The sequence below is a fragment of the Erythrolamprus reginae genome, chromosome 1, assembly GCF_031021105.1.
Source record: "Erythrolamprus reginae isolate rEryReg1 chromosome 1, rEryReg1.hap1, whole genome shotgun sequence".
Taxonomy (NCBI): Eukaryota; Metazoa; Chordata; class Lepidosauria; order Squamata; family Dipsadidae; genus Erythrolamprus; species Erythrolamprus reginae.
The window spans coordinates 138,228,060-138,247,602 of record NC_091950.1 but is presented as its reverse complement, the minus strand read 5'-3'; the positions used below and the strand labels follow the sequence as shown (position 1 = coordinate 138,247,602).

At 39.4% G+C, this 19,543-nt stretch overlaps 2 protein-coding genes across 2 annotated transcripts in view; one reads left to right on the top strand and one right to left on the bottom strand.

The window, feature by feature from the left end:
- LOC139175661 (veficolin-1-like) overlaps positions 1-19,543 on the bottom strand; it is a 940,898-nt gene that overhangs the window by 659,783 nt on the left and 261,572 nt on the right. The gene's annotated exons all lie outside the window — the stretch shown is intronic.
- The window catches only part of LOC139175435 (bestrophin-1-like), a 31,005-nt gene continuing 26,559 nt past the window's right edge, over positions 15,098-19,543 (top strand). Inside the window, exon 1 of the mRNA XM_070766560.1 lies at positions 15,098-15,370. The gene's annotated coding sequence lies outside the window, so the exon portion shown is untranslated. The remainder of the gene's footprint in view (positions 15,371-19,543) is intronic.

The window sequence follows — 19,543 nt, the reverse complement described above, 5'->3', positions numbered from 1 at the left end:
TTTATACAAACAAAAGCAGGCTGGGGAATTGTTCTTTGATTTGATCTAACTTTTGTATTGAGCAAAGGTGGCCTAAATGGTACCTTTCAACTTTAGGATTATGTGATTCATAGGCTAAATTTTTTGGAAATGTTTAAAAAGCTATTTACTTCCAATATGGGCAAATGTGTTGCTACTGCAATTATGTACTGTATATAGAATTGACAAGTTTGAACCAGCCCTCAATAGCACCCTGTTAAAATGAAGAATTATGATAACAGCAGTCACAGAGTAGTTCCAATAGAATTGCAAAGGGGAAGACCCATTCACAACACTAGGAAAAAAAAGTAGAACGCTTCTTACTGTATTGTTTGTGATCGTATAAATGAGTGGAATGGAACAGAACGGAACAGAACGGAATACAGTAGAAGTTTATTTCTCTTTTGGAGAAATAACGTGTCAGAATGGACTATGCCTGGTCGTCAAATAGAAGAGTAAATGACAAAAAAACAAGTAAGTCAGAGATATTGTTGATTTATGATAGAAAATTGTTTTAGATTTGTTTTATAGACCCCGGAAAGTTTTAAGGTCTGGTGGAAATGTGACAGAGAGATTTATTTTGCCCTCTCTCAACTAGCTACTACAATAATAAATAAACACAACAATGAAATACTACGAAGCAGAGCTAGAAATAGCAATAGAAAAACCCAATTCTGTGATATAGAAAAATACAGTAGTTGAAAGAAAATATACTGATTAAAATATTTCAGATGGGTAGAAAAAAAATAACAAAGTGTTTGTGATCTTAAAAACTAACATCTTTTTTGTGACCTAAATTGTTTATGTTGTTCTTCAAATCTGTTAGCCTACCAACCCCATAATTTTTAGACAGAGGATTGTCATCAAACATAATTGAAGGGTAAAGGCTAGCAGGCTAGCATTCTCCTTTTATAAACTTCGCTTGTTGTTTTCTTTTAATATTTATTAAATTATCAAGAAAGAAATCTGTAGCAAACACTAGAAAGAAAAGGGAAAGGGCTTTTTTTTTTGCCGAGGAAGTCACTTTATAAAAATCTACTCCATAGCAGTTACAAATGTACAGCTGGAGGAGCCCACCAACTGCAATAACATACGAGTGGAATTTAAATTGGTTCCAGGCACTGTGGTTCCTTCTCTCAAATACATCACCATCTGGAATGCAACAAGCCCTCAGACTGTATTGCTTCTCCAGCTTGGCTCAGAAGGAGAGACGAGTCTAGAGGCACGGAAGTAAGAAGAGCAACATCCAGGGACAGGGATGGGAATCTTCAAATGTGGGAAGTTAGACTGCATGTATTTGAGACTTTCTGGAGCTTGAAAGCCCATGGGCAGTACATTAAGAGTGGAAACAGATTGACTACGTGGCTTGGATGGTCAGTCAGAACTTTCTCAATTGTGCAGAAGACAATGATCCCAAACTGCCAAACTCTGCACGCACATGTTAACTGCTGCTTTTCTCTGAACTCAGAATCGGGATGAGAGATTGCTTTCAGAGGTCTCTGATACAAAAGATTAAATAGCAATTGTTATAAAAGTACAAGCCAGCAAATTCTTCTATCGCTTTTAAAACTGAATAGCAGTTCTACTTCATTTTTTTTTTAAATCCATGAATATAGAGTTAGAAATTCACTCAGATTTGTTTATTTCTCAAATTTCCCCTTATTCCTGGGGAATTCTATATTCTCCGTTTCTCTTTATTCCTTATACATTCTATAAACAGTTTTGTCTTTGGTTCATGATTCATTTTAGACCATTTTAGGTTAGGTCACAGTAAATCTACCATTTTTTATCTAATTCCTATATCTCTCCAAAGCCATTGCAGAACTATTTGGATGCCTAAAAAAAATCAACCCAGCTTTTGCTACTCTTGCCTTGAAGGACTGATGGCCCACAAAGGTGTGCCAACATACTTTTTGGGGGGAAAATGACTGGGAGAGAAATGATCTGCCCAAATCCACATTTTCATAGGAGCTGAATGACAAAAAACAAATAGGATAGGATAAGCTTATTGCCAGATTGTAGCCTGATTGCAGTTCAGGAGGTGCCTTAAATTTGAAAAGTATTGATTAATGGGAAGATGTGTGGGGGTGTTTTAGTGGGAAAGAGTTTTACTGCTAGTATTTTGTTGAGTTAATGCTGGTGATATGAGTTGTACATTGGGGTCACATACTCAAGACCTGAGCTAGGAAATGTTTATCTGACGCAATTCACACGCAAAGTTATTTGGAAATGATAAGAGTATTTCTCTCCCATAACCTTTCACAATCTTAAACTTTGCTACTTTTAAGTGTATGTGCATGGTATTAAAATTATTACCTTGTATAACCCTCTTTTGCTCTGCTACCTATTGTTTGGCGTAATCCTCTTCTTTGAACATTCCTAATATTTTCCAATTGATTATGATTTAAGGACATTTCTCAACCCGGTGTTCGCCCGATATGTTAGGTTGTAGCCAGTAAAGGGATGCAAAAAAATTTACTACCATAATGTGGGCACGGCTTATTGTGTGGGTGTGGCTTGATGGTCATGTGACTGGGTAGGAGTGGCTTGTGGACCATGTGACCAAGTAGGAATGGCTTGACAAAAATGTGACCGTGGTGGCTTAAAAGTCATGTGACTGGGTGGGAGTGGTTTACTGACCAAGATAAGTTTTCAAATAGGTGCTTGGACACTTTTTCAGTTGATTAAGTCACATTATTTGAATAGCCACAAAAAGGACAAATGATAGACAGCATTATTTGTTAAGGAGCACAGTAACATTTTAAGGTTCTGAACCCTCAAGGCTCAGTATGATAACAGATTAGGCAAGTAGCTCAATTTTCTTTAATTGCTATAAAAGTTCAGTTCTAGATAATGACTAAAATGATTAAAGCGTTTATGGGTAAAAACATACAATTTAATTATCTCCTATTTTGAAAGTATTTAAGGATCATATTAAGCTACTAGAAAAGGAAGGACAATAAAAAAACTATTAAGTATTCAATAAATAGTGCATAAACTTACTACTCCCATTGCAAACACCCCCCACCGGAGGAAATAGCCCATTACTGGTTGTAGCTCTCAGAATTCCTTTATGGACCAGGTTGAATGACCAATTAGAATTAGCCATTCTAATTCCAAAAATGGCTGAACATTCTTGGAATTAGCTTCCAATATACAGAACTAGGGAAGCCTTGCTTAAAGCAACAGTTTATTCTCAGGATAAAGATCAGGACTGTCAATTCATCAAAAGATGCATTCAGGTTCTATGAGACACAGGATCTTGGTGTAAATATTAATGCACATTGACATTTCCACAGGCAATAAATCCATGCACTTTAGCCACATAGCTCTTCTGAGGGATCAGGGCACATGACTCCAGTCTTTGCTTCCCTCAAGGACTAGTCAAAAAGATGAGGAATGAATCACCAGATAAATGACACTCCTGTCATTTATTAGCCTGTATAATAATTAACTCCCAGTCTTAATTATCAGTGTACAACTTCCTAGATCTTTGGAGTCTAGCAAATTAAAAATTAGCAAACTAGGCTAGAAGCAGGAGTGTAAGGACATGTATAAGCAGTCCAGCTACTAAAATGAGCGTTAGCAGCCATTATTTCCATGAAGGCATCTATAAAAGTGATTGTAAAAATTAAAACAGTTTACTAGGAATTTGGTGAGGCATCTACCGAAAAGAAGTAGTATTCATCATGTTGGATTTCTCAATATGATACTGCCTGGCCAAGGCTTGTTAGCATGTGATAATATCCTGGACCTTGTTATTTTTTGTTAGTTTTACTATTGCTTCAGTGTAAGGTTTTATGATCTCAACATGATAGGACTTTGCCAACAGTGAGTTGCCTTCTGATCCTTCTCTTGCTTCTGCTCCTCCTTCTATTCCTGCCTCTTAATGTGCAGGAAGTAAAACAAAGTAAAAGTGTAGGAAATGCCCCTGGCTGTTTTTGCAGGGCCACTTTGGCTATCAAACAGCCCAGTTTTCTGGGTTTCCTACATTCCTGTATTTTTATCATAGTTGGTTGCACAGCCAGCCAGGCATTTAGACTGGATTTGGCATTTTTTTTATCCACCTATTGAGTGGATATCCAAGGATCTGAGATAGGCAAATGTTGTTTGACAGTGCTAAAGTTATCCTCATAGGATATAAGCTGTTCCATCACTATTATTATTTTTGGTTGTTCAGTCAGCCAGATGCTTAGACCGAATTTGGCATTTTCATGCCACCTTTTTTTTAAAAAAAGTTTATCCAGTCCATTTTTTAAAAAAAATTCTCCTCAACATCATATATCAATCAATATGCACATACAGTGGTGCCTCTACCTAAGAATGCCTCTACTTATGAACTTTTCTAGATAAGAACCAGGTGTTCAAGATTTTTTTGCCTCTTCTCAAGAACCATTTTCCACTTACAAACCCGAGCCTCTGAAAATGTAATTGGAAAAGGCAGGGAGAAGCCTCTGTGGGGCCTCTCTAGGAATCTCCTGGGAGGAAACAGGGCCATAAAAGGTGAGGAGAAGCCTCCATGGGGCCACTCTAGGAATCTCCTGGGAGGAAACAGAGCCGGAAAAGGCAGGTAGAAACCTCCATGGGGCCTCTCTAGAAATCTCCTCCTCCGTGTGGTTTCCCCAATCGCACACATTATTTGCTTTTATATTGATTCCTATGGGAAAAATTGCTTCCTCTTACAAATTTTTCTACTTAAGAACTTGGTCATGGAACAAATTAAGTTCATAAGTAGAGGTATCACTGTACCTTAACATATTAAAATAAAATATAGAGTTATACATTTTTATCAATCATTCAAAAGACAATATCTTATTCTGCACTTACATCAACAATCATCAGTCTGTCCCATTTTTTTCCTTGGACTTTTCAAGCTCCTCCCATTGCCCTCCCAAAGTGAAATTATGGGAAACTCAGAACTCAGGAACATAAAATCTGAACTTCAGAGGTCGAGGATCCATGGTGGAAATATGAATTGTATTTCAAAGTTGTTTAGAAAATAACAAGGGAATAGTTATGAGAAACAGGGGGGCAGGGAGAGAATAAAATAAAAACAAAAGCCTCAGAAATAAAAGCTCTTACTACCTCCACTTCTTCTGATCTAGTTCTGAACGTTTACCCAGCTGGTTGGAAAAGTTTCATAAAGAATCCTCAGGAGATCCTTGAAACTAAGATCCCATTTCAAAGAGAGGGTATGAAAGAAGAATCATAGCATTATGTCCTAGTCAGCATTAATTAGCATACTCTCTTGAGAAACTAAGATGCTACAGTAAGAAAAAGAGATGGTTAGAGTTGATTTCTCAAACTGAATTCAGAATTCTCACTTCAACCAAACAGTACATGGAAAGAACCTAACTCACTCAATCATAGACATCACAGTACAATTAAAATTTAACTGACAGATAACGAGGGATGTATCTGCAAACTGTTTTAGATAAAGATCAAAAACTGTCTCAAACAAATTACCACATAAACAATTCCTTTAAAGCTGGAACTTTTCTTATTAGGTATCTTTAGAGAAAAGATAGGTACATAATTCTACATATCATTACAGCGGCTAGAATTATATATGCACAAAACTGGAACACTGAACTACCGGTAATTCCAACTACTGTATGTTAAATCTTGTTAATAAAGTATTAGAGTGCACAGAACTGAGCAAGATGTCATTGGAATTGCAAGATAGGAATGAATCGAAATTTTACAAAACCTGGGACATGTGATACAACTGTCTTAAGCAAAATAAATACAAAAAACTTTAATAATTACATGATATAAACCAACATAATACAAACAGACCAGAAAAAAATAAAGGGATATATATATATATAATCTTACAAAGTCGTTAATTATCGACTAAATTGAATAAAAGAACCATTCTTGAACTAAAAATAAATAAATTAAAAATTAAAAATAATTGAAGATAATATAATATATTACACTAATAGAATTGAATAAGAAGTATAGTATTATACCAATAGGCTATAGAAAGAAAGGGTCAACAGGAGGGTGGTTGATATGTATGTTCAATGTGTTTCTTTCAAAGAGACTTGACATTCTATATTTATACATATATGTTTATACATAACTTTTTATAGGTTTATGTGGTTGGTTGGTTGGTTGGTTGGTTGGTTGGTTGGTTGGTTGGTTGTTTTTTTTTAATATATTTAATAAAGATTTTTAAAGAAAAGATTAGAGTCAAAGGGCATTTTTGAGATGAGAATAATCAGTTGTTTTTTGGAGACACGCTCAGTAAAGATTTGGCCCTCCCAAAACTCTGTGTCTTGCATATACAAAGGAAGGGGGAAGCATGCAAATAATAGCTCTTTCTCTTCCAATTTATCTTCATAACATCTCTTTGGAATAAGCTTGCAAAGTATGGCTGGCCACCATCCCCAAAATTAAAATTAACCATCTAAACATCAACCTTGGTCAAATCTTCTAATGCAAGAGTATCAAAATCAAAGCCCACGGGGTGTTTAAATCTGGCCCGTGGAACTGGCCTGGAAATAGCAAAAGACCACCCTGTGGTGCCTCTGGCAGCCAAAACAGAGTGCTCCTTGTGCCTCATTTTCAGCCTGGGTGGTCTCTTGCAGCATTCTGCCAGCCAAAATGGGGCATGGTGTGTGTGTGAGGCCCCCATGAATCCCATTTTTGTCCTGGATGATCTCCTGCAGCACTTTGCCAGCCAAAATGGAGCACAGGAGATGGGACGGACCACTCCTGCAGCAACCTGCCAGGCAAAATGAGGTGCAGAGGGGTGCACATAGCCACCCTCTGTATCCCATTTTGACCAGCAAAGTGCTGCAGGAAGCTGTCCAGGTCAAAAATAGGGCACCGTCGGGACACACACGGCCCCTCTGGTCCTCATCTTGGCTGGCAGGTTGCTGCAGGAGTGGTCCATCCCGTCTCCCCCATCTCCCCTTCCCAGATGGCCCATGGAGATCTACAATGCTGATCCAGCCCTCAAAGAAATCCAGAGAGAGAGAGAGAGAGAGAGAGAGAGAGAGAGAGAGAGAGTTCTAATGCATTTCATTGCACTGGTTTAGATAAACGAAGAAGGAAAGGAAGAGAAGCTGCTAGCGAGATGAGATTATTTCATGTTTGAACAAGAACTGATTAGGTGAAATCTCATCATCCCAGTTCCTCTCTTCTAGTCCTGGCTGCATCCTTATGCAAAGCAGAAATAGGACTTTCTCTCAAGAAATCTGTGAAGCTTAATAATACTGCAAAGCCCTGCTTTGTTCTACGTGTGAGTTGAATAATAATTCCCAAGTCTTAGACCAAGTCTTTCTAATACCACTTCAGATGTCAGGTGGGAAATCCCATGCTGACACAGACACAAGTGGAAGCCTAACATGTACAAAAATAATTATCCCATAATGATGCAAACAGTTAGAAGCTTTTCTTCCAATGAGAAAACTGGTTTGTATTTGTTAAGAATTGGTTAAGAATTATAGCCTGCCTTTTATCAAGGACTTCAAAATAAGTTAGACTAGGGATCTCCCTCAACAATAACCCAATGAGACTGGTTGGGCTGAGAAAGTTACTGGCCCAAAATGACCCAATGTATTCCCAATATGTTGACCATAATACCACACTATCACTCAGCTGGTTTGAGCTAAAGTACACATAGTTGTTTGTGAGTTACTTAAAATAAAGCAAAAGTCTTTCTTGAGCCAACTTTGTCCAAAGATTGGCTAAGAATTTGACTACTCTGTGAAATTGAAAAATTATCTTGGAAGGAAGAAAGAAAGGCAAGCCACTTCTCTGTTATTGCCAAGAAAACAATAGCAGGGATTGAGTTTGACTTGAGCCCAACTCTTTTTATTTAAAATTGTACATTGAGCTTACAAAACTTTTGCCAGACCCATCCTCGAATACAGCTCATCTGTTTGGAACCCATATCGCATCTCAGTCATTAACACCCTTGAAAATGTCCAAAGATACTTCACCAGAAGAGCCCTTCACTCCTCCACTCGAAATAGAATACCCTATGAGTCTAGACTTTCAATCCTGGACCTAGAAAGTTTAGAACTAAGACGCCTTAAACAAGATCTAAGTATTGCCCACAAGATCATATGCTGCAACGTCCTGCCTGTTGGCAACTACTTCAGCTTCAACCACAACAACACAAGAGCACACAACAGATTTAAACTTAATATTAACCGCTCCAAATTTGACTGTAAAAAAAATGACTTCAGTAACCGAGTTGTCGAAGCATGGAACTCATTACCGGACTCCATAGTGTCATCCCCAAACCCCCAACACTTTACCCTTAGATTATCTACAGTTGACCTATCCAGATTCCTAAGAGGTCAGTAAGGGGCGAGTACAAGTGCACTAGAGTGCCTTCCGTCCCCTGTCCTATTGCTCTCCTATATCTCCTATACCTTTCCTCTATTCCTATATCTCTTCTTCTATTCTTTCATTGATATATTCTATTCCTATATCTTCTTTTCTATTATTTCGTAGGTATATTTTACTATGAGTATCTCCTCTATAACCTTCATGTATTTTACTATGTGTATATTGATATATACCCACTAAAACCCTCATTGTGTATTGGACAAAATAAATAAATAAATAAAACTACTTGGCATGCTTTCTCAACACTACCAGATTGCCTGTACCATGGAAGATTTCACAAATAGGGCCAAACATAGACAGTTTTACATACCCCCAAAATAGGTATAGTCCACAAGTGAAAGAAAGAAGATTATCAGGCATTCTTGACTGATAATGGTATCCTAGTTACTTATTTCTTATTTGAAAAGGCCTCCTGTGAAGAGTAAATCTTTTCAGAGGTAAAAGTTCAACCAGGAAGATGATGCAAGGAGCATGGCTATCTTCTCTACATCTCTATATCTCGCAAAGACCAAAAACCTGCAGCTATAATAGAATATCTCCTCTTTCATCTTGGCACTCATTAATTAGGCTGAAACCTATGCTGGTCTCTGGGCGCAGAAGACACCTAAGAAGGATTTTGCTGAATCAGATGAAAAGCTTGCCTGCTTCTTCCAGAAAATGGAGTCCAACAGCATCTTCCCACCCTTATAATCCTCTACTAATCTATAGAACTTATCTGAAAACTTCTTAAAGGCATCTTAGCTGGTGGTGAGCACAACAGCGCCTTTTCTGAAGGCATTGCAAACCATAAACTAGTCTTAGTCTCTGCTAATCTAGGTCTGGGTTAAACCAACATGCAATTATCTTTTGTATCCCCCAGTAATCCTATTCTGGGTTTTTTGAAGCTATCTATTAACAGTCTTTGGAGCCCCCTTGTGGTAAAACGTCCCCTTTTCACATTTAAAATATACAGTATAATAGGCAGGAAAGAAGGAATTTCCTGCAGAAAGTTTGGTGACTTTGTATTCTGAGCAATAATCTTTTGCTTAGCGGAGTATAAACAGGCAATCAAAAGGCAAGGGCTATTTTCAGTCATCTTTGAGCAGAGGATTCCACTGTCCCCAATCACCACTATCATTTATGTCAGTGTTTGTCAAGCTTGGTAACTTTAAGATGTAAGGAATTCTGGGAGTTGAACTCCACACATTTTAGAGATACCAAGTTTGAAAAACACTGATTTAGTCTCTAGGACTAGGTACTAAAATTACAGAATATTTTTAAAAATCCAAACCATTTCAGGTGTATTGTGCAAGAGTCAGTATGTTTCTGTGAATCTGTTCTATTTATTAGGAAAATATCTCAACACTTGCATGACAATCTCACAACATCAGGTTTTCAACCCTTGTATTAACCTACTATTGGACATATATTCATTCCTGGAGACCATGTTTTGTTTACCTGAGGTGTCTTTTGAATTATGACCTGGAAAATTGTTTGAACAAAGGCAGCAATAGAACAAAAAGGTACAAAGGAGAATTTGTATTCATACAGCAAGAATAATAGGTCTATCACTTTAAGGACTCTGGAAACCTTGAAGATTTTTTCAGCTCATAGTTTTCCAGAAAGGTCTGAGTCTCTCATGTTCCCTTGATATGTTGACTCCCACAGGAGATCTGTTGCTTTTTAATAATACTATATTTGGTCACTGATTGCATGTTAATTACTAACTTCAGTAGCAATTTGGTGATTTATATTTTTATTCACTGTAACTGTGTTTATTTGCTGTCTGTTCAGCTCATCATTTGCTCATATTGATAGCATGCTTCTTTTGTGTGGATTGTTTGTCATTTAATGTTAGTTGTTTTAAGTGGCTTAAATTTCTAACTGCCAAGGAGAGCTATAAATATTTTGAATAGTTTATGGCACTGTGCATCCCATTTAATGTTCTATTATGAGTGCTATTATCATATTTGGTTGGTGAAAAATAAGGGACAAAGTGAAAAGGGGGAAATTGAAAGAGTTTATATAGATAAAAATAATTGTTTTATAACTTTGCTTCAGAAAGGAAAATTCAAGAGCAAAACCAAGAAAATAAATGTAAATTAAATAAAACTAACGGATAGCTTCAGAAAGAAAAGACTGCCCTTCACAATTTAGAATATATGGCTGCTGGAACTATGATTGATTAAAAATATAGTAAAGAATAACAAGAAATATTATTCCTGCATATAATGGCTCTAACGTAGATTACTTTTTATCTACAGACAAGGGTGGGCTACTGCCGAGACGGGGGGGGGGGGCGGAAACGCATTGGGGTAGCAAAAATGGAGCTCCACCCAAGAGAAGCCAATTTGTACAGAAAGATGTTGAAAGAAAATGCAGGGCATCCTGCATAAGCCACGCCCACAGTGTGGTAGTAAAAAATTTAGTAGCCCTTCACTGTCTACAGACCCTCCACTGCATTTACTCTCAAAAAAATGTAAACACTTTTCAAATTGAGAACCAGTTAATGTGTAAACCATTTTCTACACATATATTTCTTAATAATGATACTATCCTATTGATTTATTCAACACTGTATATCCTGCTTCTCAGACACAAAATGGAATGCCAATAGTAAATGGAAAAGGAACAAACATATAAGAAACAGTTTAAAAACAACCCAATTTGAACTGAAGAAATTCAGCTAAGATTAAGGTTGCCAAAATGGACTAATACATTCTTCAAACTATTTCTTCCTGATTCAATTCCCAATAGGTTTAGGTTTAGGTTTATTGGATTTATATGCCGCCCCTCTCCGCAAACTCGGGGCGGCTCACAACAATAATAAAAAACAGTACAGTACATAATACCAAATCCAATGCCCACCCATCTAGTTACAATTTAAATTAATAATCTCATAAAAACAGTATATATAAAAAACAGGCACACAGTCAATCAATCAACAAAACAACATGGGCAAGGGGGAGGTGTTTTAGTTCCCCCATGCCTGACGGCAAAGGTGGGTTTTAAGGAGTTTACAAAAGGCAGGGAGGGTGGGGGCAATCCTAATCTCATGGGGGAGCTGGTTCCAGAGGGTCGGGGCCCCCACAGAGAAGGCTCTTCCCCTGGGTCCTGCCAGACAACATTGTTTAGTCGATGGGACCCGGAGAAGGCCAACTCTGTGGGACCTAACCGGTCGCTGGGATTCGTGCGGCAGGAGGCGGTCCCGAAGATATTCTGGTCTGGTGCCATGAAAGGCTTTATAGGTCATAACCAACACTTTGAATTGTGACCGGAAACTGATCGGCAGCCAATGCAGACTGCGGAGTGTTGGAGTGATATGGGCATACTTGGAGAAGCCCATAATTGCTCTCGCAGCTGCATTCTGCACGATCTGAAGTTTCCAAACACTTTTCAAAGGTAGCCCCATGTAGAGAGCGTTACAGTAGTCGAGCCTCGAGGTGATGAGGGCATGAGTGACTTTGAGCAATGACTCCCGGTCCAAATAGGGCCGCAACTGGCGCACCAGGCGAACCTGGGCAAACGCCCCCCTCGCCACAACTGAAAGGTGTTTTTCTAATGTGAGCTGTGGATCGAGGAGGACGCCCAAGTTGCGGACCCTCTCTGAGGGGGTCAATAATTCCCCCCCAGGGTAATGGACGGACAGATAGAATTGTCCTTGGGAGGCAAAACCCACAGCCACTCCGTCTTGTCTGGGTTGAGTTTGAGTTTGTTGACACCCATCCAGGCCCCAACAGCCTCCAGGCACCGGCACATCACTTCCACTGCTTCGTTGACTGGACATGGGGTGGAGATGTTCAACTGGGTATCATCGGCATATTGATGATACCTCACCCCATGCCCTTGGATGATCTCACCCAGCGGTTTCATGTAGATATTAAATAGCATGGGGGAGAGGACCGACCCCTGAGGCACCCCACAAGGGAGAAACCTCGGGGTCGACCTCTGACCCCCCACTAACACCGACTGCGACCGACCGGAGAGGTAGGAGGAGAACCACTGAAGAACAGTGCCTCCCACTCCCAACCCCTCCAGCCGGCGCAGAAGGATACCATGGTCGATGGTATCGAAAGCCGCTGAGAGGTCAAGGAGCACCAGGACAGAGGACAAGCCCCTGTCCCGGGCCTGCCAGAGATCATCCATCAACGCGACCAAAGCAGTTTCCGTGCTGTAGCCGGGCCTGAATCCAGACTGCTGAGGACCTAGATAATCGGCTTCATCCAAGGACCGCTGGAGTTGAAGTGCCACCACCTTCTCGACAACCTCGGAGAGGGGCGGCATACAAATCTAAGTAATAAACCTTCCCCATGAAGGGAAGGTTGGAGACTGGACGGTAGTTATTAAGCACAGCTGGGTCCAGGGAAGGCTTCTTGAGGAGGGGGCGCACAACCGCCTCCTTATAAAGGGGCGGAAAGGACCCCCTCCCCAAGGAGGCGTTGACAATCTCCTGGACCCAGCTCCGTGTAACCCCTCGACTGGCCGAAACCAGCCAAGAGGGACACGGATCCAGTAAACAGGTGGCAGAACTCACAGCTCCAATGGCCTTGTCCACTTCATCAGGTGTCACCAAGTCAAACTCCTCCCAGACAGATGGACAAAGACGTTTAGCCTCAGTCACCTCGACTGACTCATTGTCAGTCGACTCTGTTTCACAATTGGAGTCGAGGTCCGCTCGGATCCGGGCAATTTTATCAGCGAAAAACGTGTTAAAATCCTCAGCACTACTCTGCAAGGGCTCCCCAACTCCCCTCTGATTAAGAAGGGAGCAGGTTACCCTAAACAGAGCGGCCTGGCGGGATTCCGCTGATGCAATCAAGGCGGCATGATACGCGCATCTTGCCGCCTTGAGTGCCACTTTGTAAGTCTTAATATGAGCTCTTATAAGTGTTCGATCGGATTCGGACTTACTCTTCCTCCATCGCTTCTCCAGACGTCTCTTCTGGCGCTTCAACACCCGGAGCTCCTCGTTGAACCATGGAGCTCTACGGGGTCTAGTGCCGCGGAGAGGTCGCAACGGCGCAATCCGGTCAAGAACCTCCCCTGCAGCCTTGTTCCAGGCCTCAGCAAGAGACTCTGCCGAACTGTGGACAAGTGTATCTGGAGTAATCCCAATCGCCATCTGGAAGCCTTCTGGATCCATCAGGCGTCTGGGACGGAACCTCCTAATTGGTTCCGCCTCCCTGCGGGGAAGGATTGGAGCCAGGAAGTTAAGCCGCAGTAGGAAATGATCTGACCATGACAAAGGCAACACTTCTAAGCCCCTTAATCTCAGATCATTACTCAGTTGCTCAGAAAGGAATATCATATCGGGTGCGTGCCCACCCTCGTGAGTCGGACCCTGAACTACTTGAGTCAGGTCCATGGCTGTCATGGTGGCCATGAACTCCTGTGCCAGTCCAGAGGAACTGCCGAGCGACGGCAGATTGAAGTCCCCCAGGATGATAAGTCCGGGGAACTCCACCGCCAGCCCGGCCACCTCCTCGAGTAGCACAGGCAGGGCTGTTGACACGCAGCTGGGAGATCATGGCCAGGTGGTTTTATGAATCTAGTGCTCCGGTCTCTGTTTAGGCAAAATTCAGCTTATAAACAGAATGATCATTATTTTTATACTAATATATAGTGTTGGGCGAACCGAACCCGCAAAGTTTGGGTTCGTACCGAACTTTGCGCGGTTCGGCATACCGAACCTGAAGCCGAATTTTTCCATCACTGCTCTATTGGGTAGAAATGGCTGGAAATTGTACAGATATAAAGAGAAACTTTCAAAAAGTATGGGAAGAGTTTTAACAGGTGAACAAGCTGCCAAGGTATAGTCTTCTTTGTAGGAGGTAGTGAACAGCTCTATGAACAGCTGTAGAGTTAATTCAACACAGTAGAACCTGCTATGTACAGCAGATTTTGATTAGATGACTTCTCAGGTCCTCTCCAATGCTACAATTTTATGACTGGGTAGAATACTCCTTGCATATAAAATCTCTCTCTCTCTCTCTCTCTCTCTCTCTCTCTCTCTCTCTATCCATCCATCCATCCATCCATCTATCTATTTTGTTGTATAACAAAATATCATCATTAAAAACAATTTAAAAGCACCATATTAAAACCCCTTAGTAAAAATATTCACACTTTTTGGAAGATGTATCAATTGCTCAATGGGCCCAGGTCTTCCGGCAGAGCCAGGTCTTTAAAACTTTCCCGGTAGGCCAGTAGGGTGGGAGCGTTACGAATCTCCAGAGGTAGTTGGTTCCAGAGAGCTAGTGATGCCACAGAGAAGGCCCACCCCTGCGGCCTTGACACTGCCTAGTGTACAGAACCCGGAGAAGTCCAACCTTGTGGGTCCTTATAGATTGTTGGGAGCTATGCGATAGAAGACAGTCCTGCAAGTAACTGATCAAGTGATGCAATAGCACATCAAGATAAGGATGCACCTGGGTTCAAGGACCATAATGTCCTATCTCACAGCAAAACATAGTCTGTATCTGTTTGAGTTGAGCTCCATCCAATATGACAAGCACCCTATAAACATCGTGGAAAATTCCGGCCCTTCTTAATCCCTGGGGTTTCTTTAAAATGACATTTCAGAAAGATCCAAACAGGAAAGAATTAGTGTGATAAATGCCTTTCTTCTTGTGGAGGCCACGGCTGTGCCAGGAGTGAGCCAACAGGAGCAGCCCCAGCTGAAAGGCCACCCCCTGTTTCCCCTCTCCTGGGCTGCTGCCTCTCTAAACACATAAGGCTTACTCAGAAGATTAGGAAAGAGCACCGGAAAAGACCACAGAGTGCCTTTTGTAATGGGAGTGGGATTAAGACACCAGGTGACCAGCTGTGGCTCCCAAGTGGGTTTCAGGCTTCTTATTGCACCAGGTCACTGTCAGGTTCAATTAGCCACACGCCACAGAGGTGGGAAGAGGTGGAGTGTTAAGTGTGTTGCAAAACAACTTTGCTGGAATCCACACCAGGCCCATCTTCTCATCTTTGAAGGACAGGAACAAAAGCTATTGTTGTAAGTAGTTCCTCTGTTGTTATTCTATGTGAAGAACCTGTTTGATGTTTCTCTGTTTCTTACTTGAGCAAATGTATTTGCAACACAGGAGAGGAGTACAAATGCTGTGTTAATCAACTCATTATTATGAGATGCATGACTTGAAAAATGAATAATTTGAAATTAAGGGAGGAGGAAAGGGGCAGAACAGACCCTGCATTTTTTCAGGATGCATAAAAGTGATGGGAGCTTCAGCAAGACAAGCCTGTCCTGCTCACACTAGTAAAACTACGCCTGTCACACTCAAATTCATCCTGCAACCTCATTTTGGAGTATTTGATCACCTTATTGAGAATCTAGAGTTGTATTGTTTAATTTTGTTTAATGAGTCATTGGCTTTTTCTATTTTTATTAATGTTCTCCAGATTATAAATATTCTTATTTATTGAATTAATTAAATTAAGAATTCTTTTTAACTTTTTGGAGCTGCTTCCTTCTGCACCTAAATAATAAATTGTAAAGTTACAATTGGCTTTTGTTTGATAAGATCTATTAAACATTTTGAATCGAGCAGCTTCTGTTTGAGTTCATGGTTCTTTGCTCCAAACTACCATATCTGGAGGGAAAACATCTTATCAGAATACGATATATATAAAATATTATACTTTATAGATGTCAGTCACCATTCCACGTGTACAATCCACATATTAAATCAATAGAAAAATCTATTTTTACCACACAGGATGTATTTAGGAATGTCAATGTATAAGAACAATGTTTTAAATGAAAATGGATTTTTGTTGTATAATTTTTAAAGTGAACTTTTAAAAAAAGATTATCTGCCTTGATAATTTATAGGATTGTTGGTCATAGAATTGGTTGCTCCTAATATTTATGAGGAATTTGCCAGGGGAAAATCTTGCAAAAGAAATCACTACAAATATATGATCTAAGATTCATCTGTTTACCAATCAGCTAAGCAGCCTGCCTTTTTACTTTTAGATAATATTGTGATCATTCTCTCATCAGCTGTCTCTTTCTCTCTCCCAATGTCTATGTGTTGAGAGGAGAGGATCTTGGACTTTAGCATTGGTCCACAGAAAAGATATGCATTGGCGCTTCCCATGGTGGATTTTTACTATCAAAAAGTGTAAATGTGGCCTTTCTTTCATATACAGTAAATCCATAAGAGATTTTTTTTTGTTCTAAAGGAGAAGGAAGTAGTGGGAGAAACAACTAGGTTATCAACGGAAAATGAGGTTTGCCTCTCTGCTTATAAAATTGTATGAATAGAATAGAGAAACTTTGTCCAGAAGTATCTTTTTTCTCTTCTCAACTCTACCAGATGCAGTTAAAGGATATTCTATTTCCTAGGAGACTATCCTTCCTTATTAGCAGCTTAAGCTCCAATAAGCTGCAGGACGCACTGTAGCTCTGCTGTATTACATACAGGAGGCAGTATAGCTTTTGAATCTATGCACCCTACTCTGTTCCTAGAAATAGCATCTGGCAAAAATTCATGGGCGTTATTCTCATAGATGTGATTTGAAGTTTTCCATGTTTGGTAAAAATAAGAATTCTGCGTGTGAGTTTCATGGCAACAAATTTACCTGCATGCAGAGGAAAAACAAAAGAAATAATAAAATAACTATATCAGTAATATTTTGATCAGTAATATTTGTAAATGATTCTCAAGTCTGCATGAAAAGCATTTTTTATCATCACTCTATTATTTATTTATTTATTTATTTATTTATTTAATTAATTAAATTTGTATGCCGCCCCTCTCCGTAGACTCAGGGCGGCTCACAGCAATAATAGAAAAACAATATACAATACAAATCTAATAATTAAAACTAAAACCCCTAATTTAAAAAACAGGCACACAACATACCATACATAAACAATATATTCTCCTACTTTAAGATTCTTTTAGTAAGATTCAATGTCTAAATAACACTGATATTTTTAAAAAAGAAATACAGAAAAGCAGTAAAAATGTAAAGTACAGTACACAAGAGTTTCCCACCAAATAATGCTGCCAAGACAAAGAGTGTGTGTACAAAGTGTCCAATGCCACACAATTTATATGATGCCAAGTTACCTGTTACAGTTTATAATAGGGAGACAATCCCCAATCATTTAAAAACTGAGTAATCTATACATCTGAAAGATTCTAATAAGGCATTTCTATTTGTAATACAGATGCCCTAACATTATTCTCTTTCAGGGTAAGCAATGATAGACAAAGTGTTAAAAAAAAGCAAGAAATACTAACCTGAAAAGATTAAACTATGAGATAAGAAACAGAAGAAAATTCCAATAAATTTGGCTTGTATCAAATAATTGATTATACTTCTTGGAACCCTCTTATGGACATTTTGCTGAAATTGGAGGAAAAATGAATTGGTGATTTATGGATTTGCTGATTTAAAAAGTTTGAATATTGAATAAAGAGGACCATGTTGTAACTTTAAAGAGGGAGGAGAAATAATGAAGTTGTTTGCAACTGTTGTAAAGAAAATTGGAAATTACTTTTTATGCCCTATGTATCTTTCCTTTTTTCTGCCTGCAATGTCTTTTCTCTTCTTCTTTATTAATTTCATTCTATGTAAATTCCTATTTATCTTTTTGCTTATGTGAAAATATTTAATATTTTTTAAAAATAATTTCATTATCATTATTCTTATCATTTTATCTCCAAGGCCATTCTTCCTTAGCTATTTATTTATTTATTTATTTTGTCCAATACACAATGAGGGATTTAGTGGGTATATATATATATATATACATACATACATACATACATACATACATACACACACACACACACACACACACACACACAGTAAAATACATGATGAAGGTTATAGAGGAGATACTCATAGTAAAATATACCTAAGAAAGAAGAGAAAAGAAGATATAGGAATAAAACATATCAATGAAAGAATAGAAGAAGAGATATAGGAATAGAAGAAAGGTATAGGAGATATAGGTGAGCAATAGGACAGGGGACGGAAGGCACTCTAGTGCACTTGTACTCGCCCCTTACTGACCTCTTAAGAATCTGGATAGGTCAGCCATAGATAATCTAAGGGTAAATTGTTGGGGGTTTGGGGATGACATTATGGAGTCCGGTAATGAGTTCCACGCTTCAACAACTCGGTTACTGAAGTCATATTTTTTACAGTCAAGTTTGGAGCGGTTAATATTAAGTTTAAATCCGTTGTGTGGTCTTGTGTTGTTGTGGTTGAAGCTGAAGTAGTCGCCGACAGGCAGAACATTGCAGCATATGATCTTGTGGGCAATACTTAAATCTTGTTTAAGGCGTCTTAGTTCTAGGCCTAGAACTAAGACGCGGGATAGCGTGGAACTCATTACCATGTGCATATACTCTTCTTTAAATTTGGGCTTCTTTTTTCATGAGCTCATCAACTTTAACAAATTACCGGTAGTTAGTCTTTTCTTTCTTCTTCACTCTTTCATTCTATATTTGTTTTGAAATTTGATCTTTAATCCTTGTTCATTCTTGATATAAGCACCACCAACTCACTTTTCTATTCAGCACCCATTCATTCTTGACACCATCCCTTCTTGTTTTATCACATACACACAGGGGTGGGCTACTACCCGGACGGGGGTGGGGGGGAACGCAGTGGGGTAGTGAAAATGGAGCTCCACCCCAGAGCACCCAATTTGCACTGAAAGATGTTGAAAGAAAATGCAGGGCAATAAAATTTTTGGTAGCCCTTCACTGAATTCACATGTGGGAAGAGCCTCAGTGGTGCAGTGGTTATAGTGCAGTACTGTGAGCTACTTCTACTTATAACCAGCTGCCAGCAGATTGGCAGATCGAATCTCAGTAGGATCAAAGTTGACTCAGCCTTCCATCCTTCCAAGGTCGGTAAAATGAGGAGCCAGACTTTTGGGGGCAATAACTTACTCTCTATAAACCGCTTAGAGAGGGCTGTAAAGCACTATGAAGCAGTTTATAAACCTATATGCTATTGCTATAGCCCATTCCTACTGCATTCAGTTAATTTAAATATTTCTCTTGATATACCCAATTTTTGCTTTCACATAACAATGGACAGTTTGGACAGGTTCAAAAGCATTTTCATGCACAACTCTTTCCACTTCTTTTGACAAACATGTATTCTTTGTAACAGCAGATACTACCTCCTAGTTTTATAC